This window comes from Triturus cristatus, chromosome 12 (genome assembly GCF_964204655.1).
Source record: "Triturus cristatus chromosome 12, aTriCri1.1, whole genome shotgun sequence".
Lineage (NCBI taxonomy): Eukaryota > Metazoa > Chordata > Amphibia > Caudata > Salamandridae > Triturus > Triturus cristatus.
Window position 1 is genome coordinate 384951290 of NC_140595.1, and position 17266 is coordinate 384968555.

A 17266-nucleotide genomic window follows, 5' to 3' on the forward strand; every position below is an offset into this window, starting at 1 on the left:
AAGTGAAGAAACTGGCAGGGACCTGCTTTGGCTCTCTGAAGATCTTGAGGAAGTTTCTCCCCCTTCTACCTGATAGTGCCAAGGAAACTGTGGTTCGGGCTCTGATCTTGTCCCGATTGGACTATGCCAATGCTCTTTTGGTTGGCAGTCCAGGATACCTTACAAGGAACTTGCAAGTAGTCCAAAATTCAGCAGCCAGACTACTGCTGGGGCTTTCTTCTACTCTTAGTGTTCAGATCCATCTGCGTAACTTGCACTGGCTCCCAGTTGAATCTCGACTAAAATTCAAGATTCTGTCCATTGCACATCGGGCTCTTTATGGGCTAGGCCCTATTTATCTTCAGAAGAGACTTGCCTTTTATAAACCTAGCAGGCAGCTTCGCTCGTCCGACCAGCTTTTGATACAGACCCCCAGGTTCAATCGCCAAAGGCTTGGCGGGAGCTCATTTGTCCGTAAAGCCGGCTCGGCCTGGAACAGGCTACCGTTGGCACTCCAGGGCATTCAGGACCTACAGCTTTTTAAGAATAAACTCAAAACATTGCTCTTTTAGCTTCTAATCTGTCTGCAGTCTACTTTTCTTTTTTGGGGCAAGCGCCGGGACACTTTGAGTAGCCGTGCGCTCTATAAGTTAAACATAACATAACATAACAGACTGCACACAGGCTCTGCAATGGCAAGCCTTAGACATACTTTAACAGGCTGCTTCTGTGGGTGGCACAACCAGTGCTGCAAGCCCACCAGCAGCATTTGGATTACCAGCCCTGGGCACTCCTGGTGCACTGTACTAGGGTCTGACCGGTAAACCAAACCAGCCAATCATGAAATCACTAATCCATACATCAATTTACAATAGGGAGCACTTGCACTGTGGCACTGGTTAGCAGTGGCACAGTGCCCAAAGCATCTAACACTAGAAAAATCACAAGAGGCAACAGCAAAAAATGGAAGGGAGACCCACGTCAAGGTGCCAGGTCTAACACATATAAAATGATATCATTGATGACATCACTTATGACATCCCAAATGACATCACGGATGACATCATTTAAGCTACAACTCCTCAAATTATTCCATAAAGCTATAGATCATTTCAGAAAACAAAGTAGGTAGTAAAGGGCTCACACACATACACAGAAAAGATTAACTGTGTAAACTGTGAGTCCAGCCACTCACCTGAAATCCAGGGTCATCAGCAGGGGCGATGACAGTTCCTTAACCTACCCAGAACACCTCTCAGCGCTACTGACAATAACAGGAGCCCTGGCTGGTGTCCAGAGAGGGAAGGGGATTGGGACGAGAAACAAAGAGAAGAGATCACTACGTTCCACCACCTGGACCATCCAGGATCCGAGTTCTGGTAATGCAGGCGCAACACTCATCTACCTAGAAACAAAATGATAATTACTAACTAAACAGACCTAAGGATCCCTCCCCAATGTCCCATATACCTTTTGTTAATGTTTCTAAATTACCTCTCTTTGTGTAGTGGTGAATTCAGGTAAAAAGGGGTGATTTTTAAAAGACTTGTATGGGAACAGAACTGCTTCTATTAAACACAATGTATACATAACATATTAGACTAATATGCCAATAACATGATTTGCACTTAGTATGCTCTCAATGATTGTAAATCCCACCTGCTTATGTTATATTCAAAACATAAAATGAGTCTGAAGTCTGTTTTATAAGTTGTTCATAGCTAATTAGACATCAAATGCCTGAATGGGTTAATGATTAATCAAAGTCACAAACAGTATCCTAAAACTCAGCCAGAAAAATTAGTGCCAAAAGTCAAGAATTGTTATCAAGCAACAAAGGATTAAAGCGTTTTGAACACAGGACGTGATATCCTGAACATGCAGTGCAGTCTAAGTGGGAATCACAAAAATGAACACTTAGCTTTAAGTGCATGATGTCCGTACTCCGTTCGAGTTCCTTTTCTTTTATTTGAGCTGACTCAAAGAACGAAGAAGGGAATCCCTCGAAGATGACGATGAAGCGATGCAGTAGGCGAGGGCAGAAGAGGAGTTCCCAAGTCACAGCTGAGAAGCAGGATGAAAGCCAAGTGATGCGTGTGAGTTGGGTGTTGTCTGGTACGTTGTAGCAATATGCTTGGCAATGTTGCTGCTCACGTGCTCAGCCAGCTGAGCTGTCCACTCTCAGTGTGGCCCTGGAAACATAAAAACAACGCTGGTGTACATTTTCTTAGCGCGCATCGTTTTTTAAAATTTTGAAATGGTGAGTGTCACCAGAAAGTGGCATAAATGGCAGTTCAAAATTAGGAACAAGGTTTCTTGATACTGCCAATTTTACAATAAGCATTGGCAAAACCTTTCAAGTAATCTAAGCACCAAAGTATGGTTTATTCAGTGAATATTAATAGCACAAGTCTGTCCTTAAATACATATTGCTGCATGACTAACATGAACCCCATGCAGATGTTGGCAAACAATACAAGTTACTCTGTTTCCTGCAAGACATGGATTCCTGACAGACTATGTGTACATGTCTGCATGTATGAATTTTAAATCGTAATACCGTCTGGAAACAAGTGTGACTCACTGTGGTAAAAGTTATATGGTGCATAATTTAACTACCAGTAAATTTTTATGTGAAGACAGTATTCCATTTAAATAAGGTAGAGAAGTGCAACTAGCGAAGGCTAAAAAAAACATTTTCAAATAGGTTATGGCTTAATTCGAAATCCTATTGCCAATATATGTCAGAAAACTTAATACTTACAATACAATATTTACCAGTGGATTCATTTGCACACGCTGATGTTAAAGAGTTGTCATACAGTGCTATCAACAATTTCTATATGAACTGGAGATTAAAAAAGGTGCAGATATTTATTTCCAAAAGTTCTGTGAAAATTATGAGACCTTATACATTGTTCAAATGCATAGTTGGTTCATGCGGAGCCCACTAGAGGGAAATAATGGATTTAGAACATACTACAATAACCAGCATGGTATGAGAAAATTACTCAACTGTGAGGCCCACTTATGGGCAAGGATTTAATTAGCATGCAGCCTCGAGTGTGCTTGGAAATGTCCGCAGGATTCCAGTGATGCCTATGATGAAGGACCTGGGAGCTCTGAAACCGGACAGGCAGAAATAAAATCAGGAACACAATGCCGGATTCCCTGCTATTAAAGAGTTTAGTTGAATTGCTGCTGTCAAGTGCTTCCTTGGTTTCTTGGACACACTATATCTATATCTATATATATATTACCTATTGGCGGTCGCCAGTAGGTAGTTATAGTTAGGACCTATTATCCATAGAAAATACGCAACATTCTATTTGGAATAACTTTGGCGCCGGTTGATGAATCTTCACGCAATTTTCAAAACTGGTCGGGCGCTTCGGTCCACTCCTATCCTGAAAGTCTCGGGGTGATTCATCAAGCAGGGGCCGAGAAAAAAGGGGGTCCCAAAACATGTTTTCCCCATGCAATTTTCCATAGGAACCTTTAATCGCAGCTACAGCCCGAACTGCTGAACGGAATTACACCAGTCGTGCCTTTTGGTTAAATGGTGTAAATCGGTTCAGTGGTTCCTGAGAAAATCAAAAGTAAATTCACATATATATCTGGGCGGAACCTAACCACACATCTCATATTGAGATCTGATTGTCTGTCAGCACTTCATCCAAGAAGTGTTGGCAGCCATCTTGGGACCAATATACATGATAGCACCTCATTAAAAAGCATTGCAGTTAATAGAAGGTTTTAAGACTTTAGTTACATTATAAATCATTTGTTACTCATTTTTGGAATTGTGGTGTGTTCTAAGGTGAATTTACCATGTGAAAAAGCCTTCTGCTGGGATATCATGAACCATGTTTGAGAGAAAACTATTTTCTCATGCTTTTCCCACAGAGGTTTGGAAGGTGATCTATAAGCTAAACTGAGAGCATATTTTATGTAAATTCACATTATCTAGTCATGTGAGAATGAAGTCTGACATTCTCAGTAAAACATGTACATCCAACAAGGGCAGAGACTGACAGTTGATTCCTTTGGGTTCTACTGCAGCTTCCCAGAGTGTTCTAAAGAACAACTAGAGCGCTAACAGTCCTACTTATGACAAACGTATTGCACACCTGAAGCCATCTTGATTGGAATAAAGTGGTAACTCTTAAAACATTTAATTTAAAAAGGAACAAAATGAGGGGGTTCATTTTGCCATAGAAAGTATGATTAGTGCTGCAGAAAGAAAAATTAGGGCACATTTTGAGTGACTTCTCAAATCCTCTTCTATTTCATCAACAAATTCTGACATGCAGACTGAAACATGCACTTTGAATACCAGCAGCAGACTTCCCTGGTGAGCAGTAGCTTTACTACAGTAATCTAATGAGCAACTAGAGTGCTAACATTCAGAATTTATGGCAAATGTGTGACACATCTGAATGCCTTCTTAATGGAACCAAAGTAAACAAGCATTGAAAATGCAATAGGTCTCGCCCTCGTTTAAGTTAAAGCAATTCTGTTTGTAATTAGGTGGGTTTTTAGCTTTGCTTTTATTAGTGTTTTTCAAACGTTCATGCATATGTATGCATATATGTATATGTATATGTATGCATGCATTTATATTTGTATTTATATAGATATGCAGATTATGTATATGTTTATATATGTATGTATATATATACACATGCATATATATTAATGCATATGCATATATATATGCATATATATGTGCATATGTGTGCGTGTAGAGAGAGGTGGAGAGAGGTAGAGGTGTAGAGGTAGAGAGGTAGAGGTAGAGAGGTAGAGGTAGAGAGGTAGAGAGGTAGAGAGTAGTAGAGAGATAGTTAGAGAGAGGTAGAGAGTAGAGGATGAGTAATAGAGATTAGAGTAGTAGAGAGTAGTAGAGAGTAGTAGATAGAGTAGCAGAGAGTGAGTAGTAGAGAGTAGTAGAGTGAGTAGTAGAGAGTGAGTAGTAGAGAGTGAGTAGTAGAGAGTAGTATAGAGTGAGTAGTAGAGAGTAGTAGAGAGTGGGTAGTAGAGAGTGAGTAGTAGAGAGTAGTAGATTGTGAGTAGTAGAGTGAGTAGTAGAGAGTAGTAGAGAGCGAGTAGTAGAGAGTGAGTAGCAGAGAGAGTAGTAGAGAGTAGTAGAGAGTGAGTAGTAGAGAGTAGTAGAGAGAGAGTAGTAGAGAGTGAGTAGTAGAGAGTGAGTAGTAGAGTGAGTAGTAGAGTGAGTAGTAGAGAGTAGTAGAGAGCAGTAGAGAATGAGTAGTAGAGAGTAGTAGAGAGTGAGTAGTAGAGAGAGTAGTAGAGAGTGAGTAGTAGAGAGTAGTAGAGAGTGAGTAGTTGAGCGTGAGTAGTAGAGAGAGAGAGAGTAGTAGGGAGTAGTAGAGTAGTAGAGAGTGAGTAGTAGAGAGTAGTGGAGAAGTAGAGAGTGAGTAGTAGAGAGTAGTAGAGAGTGAGTAGTTGAGTGAGTAGTAGGGAGTAGTACAGAGTGAGTAGTAGAGTGAGTAGTAGAGAGTAGTAGAGAGCGAGTAGTAGAGAGCAAGTAGTAGAGTGTGTGGTAGAGAGTGAGTAGTAGAGAGAGTAGTAGAGAGTAGTGGAGTAGTAGAGAGTGAGTAGTAGAGTGAGTAGTAGAGAGTAGTAGAGAGCGAGTAGTAGAGAGTGAATAGTGGAGAGTGAGTAGTAGAGAGTAGTAGAGAGTGAGTAGTAGAGAGTGAGTAGTAGAGAGAGAGTAGTAGAGTAGTAGAAAGTGAGTAGTAGAGAGTAGTAGAGTGAGTAGTAGAGAAAGAGTAGTAGAGAGTAGTAGAGAGTGAGTAGTAGAGTAGTAGAGAGTGAGTGGTAGAGAGTAGTAGAGAGTGCGTAGTAGAGAGAGTAGTAGAGAGAGTAGTAGAGTAGTAGAGAGTGAGTAGTAGAGAGTGAGTAGTAGAGAGAGTAGTAGATAGTAGTAGAGTAGTAGAGAGTGAGTAGTAGAGAGTGAGTAGTAGAGAGTAGTAGAGAGCGAGTAGTAGAGAGTGAGTAGTGGAGAGTAGTAGAGAGCGAGTAGTAGAGAGTGAGTAGCAGAGAGTGAGTAGTAGAGAGTGAGTAGTAGAGAGTAGTAGAGAGTGAGTAGCAGAGTGAGTAGTAGAGAGTAGTAGAGAGAGAGAGTAGTAGAGAGTGAGTAGTAGAGAGTAGTAGAGAGTGAGTAGTAGAGAGTGGTAGAGAGAGTAGTAGAGAGTGAGTAGTAGAGAGTAGTAGAGAGTGAGTAGTAGAGAGTAGCAGAGTAGTAGAGCGTGAGTAGTAGAGAGTGAGTAGTAGAGAGTAGTGGAGTAGTAGAGAGTGAGTAGTAGAGAGTAGTAGAGAGTGAGTATTAGAGTGAGTACTAGAGAGTAGTAGAGAGCGAGTAGCAGAGAGCAAGTAGTAGAGAGTGTGTAGTAGAGAGTGAGTAGTAGAGAGTGAGTAGTAGAGAGAGTAGTAGAGAGTGAGAAGTAGAGAGAGTAGTAGAGTAGTAGAGAGTGAGTAGTAGAGTGAGTAGTAGAGAGTAGTTGAGAGTGAGTAGTAGAGAATCAGTAGTGGAGAGTGAGCAGTAGAGAGTAGTAGAGAGTGAGTAGTAGAGAGTGAGTAGTAGAGAGAGAGTAGTAGAGAGTGAGTAGTAGAGTAGTAGAGAGTGAGTGGTAGAGAGTAGTAGAGAGTAGTAGAGTGAGTAGTAGAGAATATTAGAGTGAGTAGTAGAGCGAGTAGTAGAGAGTAGTAGAGTAGTAGAGAGTGAGTAGTAGAGAGTGAGTAGCAGAGAGAGTAGTAGAGAGTAGTAGAGAGTGAGTAGTAGAGAGTGAGTAGTAGAGAGTAGTAGAGAGCGAGTAGTAGAGAGTGAATAGTGGAGAGTGAGTAGTAGAGAGCGAGTAGTAGAGAGTGAGTAGTAGAGAGTGAATAGTAGAGAGTGAGTAGTAGAGAGTAGTAGAGTGAGTAGTAGAGAGTAGTAGAGTGAGTAGTAGAGAGTGAGTAGTAGAGAGTAGTAGAGAGAGAGTAGTAGAGAGTGAGTAGTAGAGAGAGAGTAGTAGAGTAGTAGAGAGTGAGTGCTAGAGAGCAGCAGAGAGTAGTAGAGTGAGTAGTAGAGAGTAGTAGAGAGTGAGTAGTAGAGAGTGAATAGTAGAGAGTAGTAGAGAGAGAGTAGTAGAGAGTGAGTAGTAGAGAGTAGTAGAGTGAGTAGTAGAGAGTGAGTAGTAGAGAGTAGTAGAGAGAGAGTAGTAGAGAGTGAGTAGTAGAGAGAGAGTAGTAGAGTAGTAGAGAGTGAGTGCTAGAGAGCAGCAGAGAGTAGTAGAGTGAGTAGTAGAGAGTAGTAGAGAGTGAGTAGTAGAGAGTGAATAGTAGAGAGTAGTAGTAGAGAGAGAGAGTAGTAGAGAGTGTAGTAGAGAGTGAGTAGTAGAGAGTAGTATCGAGTGAGTAGTAGAGAGTGGTAGAGAGTGAGTAGTAGAGAGTAGTATCGAGTGAGTAGTAGAGAGTAGTAGAGAGTGAGTGGTAGAGAGTTGTAGAAAGTAGTAGAGTGAGTAGTAGAGAGTGAGTAGTAGAGAGTGAATAGTAGAGAGTAGTAGAGAGTGAGTAGTAGAGCGTGGGTAGTAGAGAGTGAGTAGTAGAGAGTGAGTAGTAGAGAGTAGTAGCGAGTGAGTCTTAGAGAGTGAGTAGTAGAGTAGTAGAGAGTGAGTAGTTGAGAGTGAGTAGTAGAGAGTGAGTAGTAGAGAGTAGTAGAGTAGTAGAGAGTGAGTAGTAGAGAGTAGTAGAGAGTGAGTAGTAGAGAGAGAGTAGTAGAGAGTAGTAGAGAGTCAGTAGTAGAGTAGTAGACAGTAGTCAGTCAGTGTCAGCCAATGTCAGTCAATGTCAGTCAGTCAGTGTCAGTCAGTCTGTCAGTGTCAGTCAATCAGTGTCAGTCAGTGTCAGTCAGTCAGTGTCAGTCAATCAGTGTCAGTCAGTCAGTGTCAGTCAATCAGTGTCAGTCAGTGTCAATCAGTGTCAGTCAGTGTCAGTCAGTCAGTGTCAGTCAGTCAGTGTCAGCTAGAGCAGCTCTGCTGACCTGGTTCTCTGGCTCTTAAGCAGCTCTGCTGACCTGGTTCTCTCTCTCTAAAGCAGCTCTGCTGACCTGGTTTCTCTGGCTCTACAGCAGGTCTTCTGACCTGGTTCTCTAGCTCTAGAGCAGCTCTGCTGACCTAGTTCCTATGCTACAGAGCAGCTCTGCTGGTCTAGTTCTCTGGCTCTACAACAGCTCTGCAAACCTGGTTCTCTGGATCTAAAGCAGCTCCGTTGACCCAGTTCTATGCTTCTGAAGCAGTTCTGCTGACATGGTTCTCTGGCTCTTGAGCAGCTCTGCTGACCTGGTTCTATGGCTCTAAAGCAACTCTGCTGACCTGGTTCTCTGGATCTAGAGCAGATCTCCTGACCTGGTTCTCTCCCTGTAAAGCAGCTCTACTGACCTGGTTTCTCTGGCTCTACAGCAGCTCTGCTGACCTGGTTCTCTGGCTCTAGAGCAGCTCTGCTGACCTGGTTCTTAGGCTCTAGAGCAGCTCTGCTGGCCTGTTTCTCTGTCTCTAAAGCAGCTCTGCTGACCTGGTTCTATGGCTCTAAAGCAGCTCTGCTGACCTGGTTTCTCTGGCTCTACAGCAGCTCTGCTAACCTGGTTCTCTGGCTCTAGAGCAGCTCTGCTGATCTAGTTCTTAGGCTCTAGAGCAGTTCTGCTGACCTGGTTCTCTGGCTCTACAACAGCTCTGCTGACCTGGTTCTCTGGCTCTAAAGCAGCTCTGCTGAACCTGTTCTATGGCTCTAAAGCAGTTCTGCTGACATGGTTCTCTGGCTCTAGAGCAGCTCTGCTGACCTGGTCCCTTGGCTCTAAAGCAGCTCTGCTGACCTGGTTCTATCCCTCTAAAGCAGCTCTGCTGACCTGGTTCTCTCGCTCTAAAGCAGCTCTACTGACCTGGTTTCTCTGGCGCTACAGCAGCTCTGCTGACCTGGTTCTCTGACTCTAGAGCAGCTCTGCTGACCTGGTTCTTAGGCTCTAGAGCAGCTCTGCTGACCTGGTTCTCTGGCTCTAAAGCAGCTCTGCTGACCTGGTTCTATGGCTCTAAAGCAGCTCTGCTGACCTGGTTCTCTGGCTCTAGAGCAGATCTCCTGACCTGGTTCTCTGGCTCTAAAGCAGCTCTGCTGACCTGGTTCTCTTCGTCTAAATCAGCTCTGCTGACGTGGTTCTCTGGCTCTTGAGCAGCTCTGCTGACCTGGTTCTATGGCTCTAAAGCAACTCTGCTGATCTGGTTCTCTGGATCTAGAGCAGATCTCCTGACCTGGTTCTCTAGCTCTAAAGCAGCTCTGCTGATCTGGTTTCTCATGCTCTAGAGCAGCTCTGCTGACCTGGTTCTCTGGCTCTAAAGCAGCTCTGCTGACCAGGTTCTCTCCCTCTAAAGCAGCTCTGCTGCCTGGTTCTCTGCCTCTAGAGCAGCTCTGCTGACCTGGTTCTCTAGCTCTAAAGCAGCTCTGCTGACCTGGTTCTCTCCCTCTAAAGAGCTCTGCTGACCTGGTTCTCTGGCTCTAAAGCAGTTCTGCTGACCTGGTTCTCTACCTCTAGAGCAGCTCTGCTGACCTGGTTCTATGGCTCTAAAGCAGCTCTGCTGACATGGTTCTCTGGCTCTAGAGCAGCTCTGCTGACCTGGTTCTCTGGCTCTAAAGCAGTTCTGCTGACCTGCTGACCAATCGCGCCCATCACGTTATATTAAATGTATATGATGTAACTGAAAAACACGCAGCCGTCGCACACTGTATGTGGATCCTTCACGACTTTTCTAAAATGACGGCTAGAATCTGTGCACCCACCGTGATGTGTACGCTTTGAGTGCGCGACTCCCCAAAAAATTTGGGATTTTTTTTTTTTTAAAGAAAATAATATAAATATATGAAAATAAAATATGAAAACAAAAAAATTATCATTATTTCAGTTTGAATAAAAAAAATTGTGCAATTTTTTCTAAAAATATATGTTATTTAATGAATAAAATATTTATAAACAGTTAAAAAACTGTAGAAAATCCGTACAAAAAAATAGGTATAACTACTATCACACTTAAAAATTAGCATCTAAAAAACCTTTGTAATTCACTGAAAAAAACTATAGATTTCAGAGACGTTATAGTTAGAATTTAGCACTTAAAAAGGCTTTGAAATTCACTAAAAAAACCAATAGGTTTCAGAGACGTTATAGTTAGAAATTAGCATTTAAAAAACCTTAGAAATTCACAGAAAAAAACATAGGTTTCAGGGGTGTTATAGTTAGCTGGCCATTTCACTCGTACAAAACCATAGAAATTCCTCCGTTATAGTTAGTTCTGCTAACTATAACACACGCGCCCGCAATGCACTGCTGATAATGTCACATATTGCATCATTCCTGACATGGTCAGTGACATCACTGATGACATCACTGATGACATCTCAAAAGACATCACTGATGACATCACAGATGACATCATCCACGTGACAATCTGATACACCTCATTATACACTAGTATAACCTTTCATCACTCACTGTAAAATACAGAGTACCATATTTGAAACCATTGGCACACCAATACCAGTTACTACATACCCACTCACTTATTCCTAAGTCTACACACACAACTACCCATTCAACAACAGAATCATTTATACATGCAGTCACTAATTAATAGAACACTATCAAATGCACTTATACACATATATAGACATTGACACATCAGCAGTCATCTTAATAGGTTATGCAGCCATCCTACTCACTCATGAAAAAAATTATTCACACTTACATTTACTCACTTACACAATTATCCAAAAACACCTCATTTATTCAAACACATAGTAACTCATAGTTAATATGTTAAAAAATCACCATTACAATTATACACTCATTCATATAGTTACTCTCACAATCACCGACTCTTACACATACTTATTTATATACACCAACTCTCACATACAATGCCTTTTATTTTTTTACTTTGTTGAAGATGTACAACTAAAAGATATATTCGCTCACCAACACACAAATAAATACACCCAGTCACCCAAACAACTGTTTCCACATGCACTCTTAAACCTATACACCTAGTCAATCAACCATTCACACATCTATGCATAGAGTTACACACACCCCATGCAACCACACACAAACTCAGTGTCCCATACAAATACTCACCCAACTAATAAATAACTAATATACACACTCATGTAGATAGTGACCAACTGATGCACCATGTTACACAACAACAGAGACAGTGATGCACACATTCACATAGTTTAGTTACTAATCCATGTATCAAGTGAGACACTTTTAGTTACTCACTTAAACAGACAGTCAGACAGCTACTAAATCCTCCATCCAGACAGTTATATATCCACTCAATCTTCAATACAGATTGGTATATATATATAATACATATTTACATTTCAAACTAAATCACATTCACTGGATGATGTCATCAGTGATGTCAGTGATGTCATTTGAGATGTCATCAGTGATGTCATCAGTGATATCACTGACCATGTCATGAATGATGCAATATGTGACATCATCAGCAGTGCATTGCGGGCGCGTGAGTTATAGTTAGCAGAACTAACTATAACGGAGGAATTTCTATGGTTTTGTACGAGTGAAATGGGCAGCTAACTATAACACCCCTGAAACCTATGGTTTTTTCTGTGAATATATATATATTCACAGAAAAAACCATAGGTTTCAGGCACGTTATAGTTAGGAATTAGCATTTAAAAAACCTCAGAAATTCACTGAAAAAACCATAGGTTTCAGGGGTGTTATAGTTAGCTGGACTTTTCACTTGTACAAAACCATTGAAATTCCCCCGTTATAGTTAGTTCAGCTAACTATAACTCGCGCGCCCGCAATGCACTGCTGATGACGTCACATATTACATCACTCATGACATGGTCAGTGACATCACTCATGACATCACTGATGACATCTCAAATGACATCACTGATGACATCACTGATGACATCATCCAGTGAATGTGTGTTTTTCTGAAAATTAAATATGTTTTATATATGTATATCTCAAGGTCGATGGAAGAATAAATGGGTATATAAGTGTCTAAATGGATGATTTGTTTTTGAAAAATTGATTGTGTAACTGACTGATTAAGTGTATCATAGTGAATACATGGCTTAGTGAGTAATGTTTAAATATGTAAATATCTGTATCAGTCTCTCACTTTGTGTATAAGTGGCTGCATGGGTTGGTGAGTAGCTACATGGGTGTCTATATAGGTTATTAGTTGGTTTTTTGAGTATCAGTCTGAGTGTCTGCATGGTTCGGTGGGGGGTATTACGTAGTGCATAGGTGCATGAATGAGTGACTCACTGTTTGTATGTGTTGAACACAGCATGTGTGCAGGACTGTATGGGTGGATGAGTGTGTGTATGGGTGTGTTAGTGAGTGAATGACTGTCTCAATAGTGTCTTTATGAGTAACTACATATGTTTTAAACTAGTATATGTGACTATTGGTGTATATATGTGAGTATATGTGAGAGTGAGATATTGAAAGAGTTCCTGTATGAATAAGTATGTGTTTCTATATGTGATTGTTTAAAAGAATAAGTATGTGTAAGTTTCCGTAGAAGTAAGTATGGTGGTGTGTGTATAACTGTATATGCAAGTAAATGTATGTTTGATTCTTTATTAGCATGAGTGACTATGTGTGTGAGTAACTCTATGGATGAGTGGCATTGTGTAACAGGATGTATAGGTGTATGAGTACATATGATGAGTGAGTACATGTATGAGTGACTGTATAGGACTGTTGGTGAATGAGTGGATGTGTATGTGGATCTTAGAATTACTGAAGAGGTTGTTGTAACTGGTATTGGTATGTCCATTGTTTTGAAAATGTTAGTCTCTATTTTTGAATGTGTGTATCAAAGGTTATATTAGGGTGAGAGGAGGTCTGCCACTCTATCACAAGGATGATGTCATCAGTGATGTCATCAGTGATGTCATTTGAGATGTCATCAGTGATGTCATGAGTGATGTCACTGACCATGTCATGAGTGATGTAATATGTGACGTCATCAGCAGTGCATTGCGGGCGCGCGAGTTATAGTTAGCTGAACTAACTATAACGGGGGAATTTCAATGGTTTTGTACAAGTGAAAAGTCCAGCTAACTATAACACCCCTGAAACCTATGGTTTTTTCAGTGAATTTCTGAGGTTTTTTAAATGCTAATTCCTAACTATAACGTGCCTGAAACCTATGGTTTTTTCTGTGAATTTCAAAGGTTTTTAGAATGCTAATTTCTAACTATGCCTACAGAGATAGGACATGTGAAGAAAGAAGAAAAAATGCACAGAAAGAAACAAAAGAAGTACAGAAAGAAGCAACAGAAGTCCTCAAATACGAGGATAAGTGCAGGAAGAAGGATAACGTGCAGAAAGAACAAAAAGAAGAGCAGAAAGAAGCCTTGTTGCAAAATCATCCTGTACCCTCAACTTTTTCAGACGGATACTGGTGGTAACTGAGTCTGACTAACCAGTCCTAGAGCCAGTGCTATGTTAAAAGACACTTAGAATACAGTGAAAACACCTACATACACTAGGGAACATTATGCGTTGGGGTCCCCCTGTGATTAGCATGACCTCCTCTGTAAGCCCCTAGTATATAATAGGGCATGGAGATTAAAACTACCTCTTAAAACAGGCCACAGGGCGTTTTTGCACACGTTAACTCAGGCCCCGTCCCCTCCATTCACCACTGTGTAAACACGCCCTGTGTCCATTTTTAGTTGGGAGATTAAGTTCATTTGAATCCTGAGGGTCCCTAGGGTCTAACTAGCCCACTAGGTACCTCCAGTAAGTGCCACAGAGCTGCGTTGCAGAGAGGTGTAAAAAGTGGCACGGCCTGGACCACCTCTCTGCAATGCAGCTCAGTGGCGCTTACTGGAAGCACTTGGTGGGCTAGTTAGCCCCCAGGGGCCCTCAGTAATGAAGGGAAATTATATCCCCAATTTAAAACGTGCCATAGTGCGTGTTTGCACACGTCACCTCAGGCCCCGTCCCCTCCCTTCACCACTGTGTAAACGCGCCCTGTGGCTGTTCTAAGTTGAGAGATTAAGTCCCCTTGAATCCTAAGGGTCCCTAGGGTCAAACTAGACCACTAGGTACCTCCAGTAAGCGCCACAGAGCTGCGTTGCAGAGAGGTGTAAAAAGGGGCTTGGCCTCAGAACACCTGGCTGCAGCGCAGCTCCCTGGCGCATACTGGAGATGCCTGTTGGGGGCGCGTTTGCAGAGTGCTGCACGGAGGGGGCATGGCCTCCGGCACGATGCCAGTCTTTTATTTATTTTAGTTTTTTAAGAAGGGGGGCTGTTTGGTTCCCCTTCTTATTCTAATTTATTGGCCCTGATGACCCCATCCCCCAGGGCCAGTCTCCTAATTATATTTTTTTGACCCCAATCCCCAGGGCCGGCCACTGTTTTTTATTATTTTTAAAAAATATATATTTATAGACACACCTAGGACATGCTGGACAAACCGTACGTACCTATCACCATGACGATTTGCGTGATATTCATTAAAAGGCGACTATGCATGCAATGAATCCACGTGGAATGTATTTACACCACTAGTGAAGCTCTGACATGTCTGATGCCCTACCGTGCCTAATCCTGGTAGACACCCTTGTCGTTTATTTATACAAACATGGGTAGCTATTGACGGGCACATTTAATACACATGCACACCAAGCCATTCAAAGGGGATTCGACAAAAATTTGACCAAAACTATGCAAGAAACCCCCCTCACGGTTAATAAAACACACATCCACTGCTGGATGTGTAATACTTTTTATTTTACTCTCTGGAAAGGGGACGAACATCACTTGAGAGTCACAGCGTGCTCCTGACAGAGCCCAATGCTGTGTTACACCCACCATTGCCTGCCGAGTGCCACACACCTCTGTGTTGTATTCCACTAGCTAGTGCATATGCTATGACACTCTCTAGCCCATGTGCACTGTAACACCACCCCGTGAATATGTCATGCCACACTTGTCTTCGCACGGGTTATATTGCCCCATCTAACGTGCCTTTCTCGATGCCTATGTTATAACGCACAGTGCTATGCCATACATATTACAATCTGGGATCCATATCTTTGTCACAGTGCATATGCAACGTTACACTCCCCAGCACATATTTTATATTACAACTTTAGAGACTAGTTAGGTTACACAACACTGCCCTGTGCATATTACACTCCAAGGCGCATATCGCATAGCACGCGCTAGTGCCTGTGCTATCTCGCGCTCTCCAATGAATCTGTCATTGCGCACAATGTATTGCATATTATATTTCACGCCCGGTTCATCTTATATCACACTTTTTGGTGCATAGTTTATACCATACACTATATCTAGTTTTCATTTTCAATCGTGCTCTCAGAACTATGTTCTATATAACACTGTGTTCACCTACCCTTTTCACGGGCATTACATTTTGCGATAGGGGGTGGAGGGTCAGGGGGTGTTTCTGCCAAGTGAGCCCGGAATCACAGTCACAAACGTCCTCTTCTTTCTGAATAAAAGTGAGATTATGCTGCATACTTGTTCATATTTTAAGTAGTTCGCACAGACACAATGTTTTAAAAACAATAAAGTTCCTAATACCCGCCTTCTCTGAACAGTTAGCTTGCTGCCCCATCCCCTTCCTCCCTATCCTCTGTTGTGTGAATCCATGGACTAGCCTCCTCCCTCCTGCCATGCATGGTCTGATGTGCTGCCACTGCCCTCAATTTAGTATGATGTACCAGTCCACTCCTCCTGCCCTCCATTGCCCAATTCTATGCCCCATCATTGACCTCCTGCTTAAACTTTGTGCTTAGCTTGCTGCCCCTATTCTCCTTCCCCCTGCCCTCCGATGTCTTTGTGCATGCCCCTGCTCCATCCTTTTTGCCCACCATGTCCCATGGACCTGCCACTCCTATCTACTCTGAGTGTTCTGTTGAGCTGCCACTCCCCTCCCACCTGCCTAGCATTGTCAGATGACTGTAACCTGTCCCTGCCACCTCCACCCTGCCTGTCCACATGCCATGCCCCTATCCTCTTCCTCCTGTCCTACATGGTCCATTGTACTGCCACACCCTTCTGCCCTCCCTGGTCTGTTGTGCTGCAACTGCTCCTCCTGCCTGCCCCGTGTGGTCTGTTGTGAGGTCCCTTCCCCTGAACTTTCTTGTCTGTGCACAGGTCCTGACCCTCCCTTCTATCCTCCATCGTCCTTTGTGCATGCCCCTCCACCCTCCTTCTTGCCCATCATAGCCATTGTGCTGCCACTAACCCTCCCACTTGCCATGCATGGTCTTCTGTGCTGCCATGGCCCCTCCCACCTTCCCTGTGTGGTCAGTTAGCTGCCCCTGACCCCCTCCCACCTTCCCTCCATGGTCTTTGTGTATGCCATCACAGTCTCACTGTTGCTCTTCATGGTGTGTCTTGCTTCTAGTGCCCATCCTGCCTGACCTCCATGGCTATCTTGCTGCTCCTGCCCTGCCCCCTTGCCCCCAGCCCTACTCCCTCCCTCCTGGCTTGTCTGTTCCATTGTAATGCCCCTGATCCGTCCCTCCTGCCCTTTATGGTCTGTTATGCTGCAGCTTTCTCTCCTGTCTGTCCATTATGGTCAGCTAGCTACCATTGCCTCTTGCCCCTCTGTTCTCTGTTGTCCATGTGCATGGTCCTGTCCCCTCCCTCTTGCTTTCTATGGATTGTTGTGCTGCACTCCCGTCCTGCATGCCCTGTGTGGTGTATTGTGCTGCTGCAAACCCTGATGCCTGCCCTGCAGGGTCAGTTTGGTGCACCTCTCCATGTCCCTCCTGTCCTCTGTTATCCAAGTCCATGTCCCTATCCCATTTCCTTCCATGATCCAATGTACCATACTTGCGAACATTTTGAACTTGGTAAGAGGGAGATTTTGAAAAAAAACTGGGGTATTGATTTTCCCCTTTGAGTTACATTGAAAAAGAGGATATTGTAGACAGGAGACAGATCAAATAAAGCCCATTTGAGCTTAAAAACATTGGACGTTTCCTGGCTGAATCGGGTCTGTTGGCATGTATGGTTTTACTACCATTGCCTCTTCCTTCTGCCCACAATGGTCTATTACATTGCCACAGCCTTGAAGGAGGGTAGATTTTGTATCACAGGGGGCCCCTGGCCCGTTCTGTCCACACCTGAAGTATGAGACCCTTGTCCTTGCCCTGCCAGCTGCATTTGTAGGCCGTATTAAATTGACCAGCGGGTCCTGTG

The 17266-nt window shown here is 42.9% G+C and overlaps 1 protein-coding gene across 2 annotated transcripts in view; it reads left to right on the plus strand.

The window, feature by feature from the left end:
- VAT1L (vesicle amine transport 1 like) overlaps window positions 1-17266 on the plus strand; it is a 781678-nt gene that overhangs the window by 575153 nt on the left and 189259 nt on the right. The window lies entirely within an intron of this gene.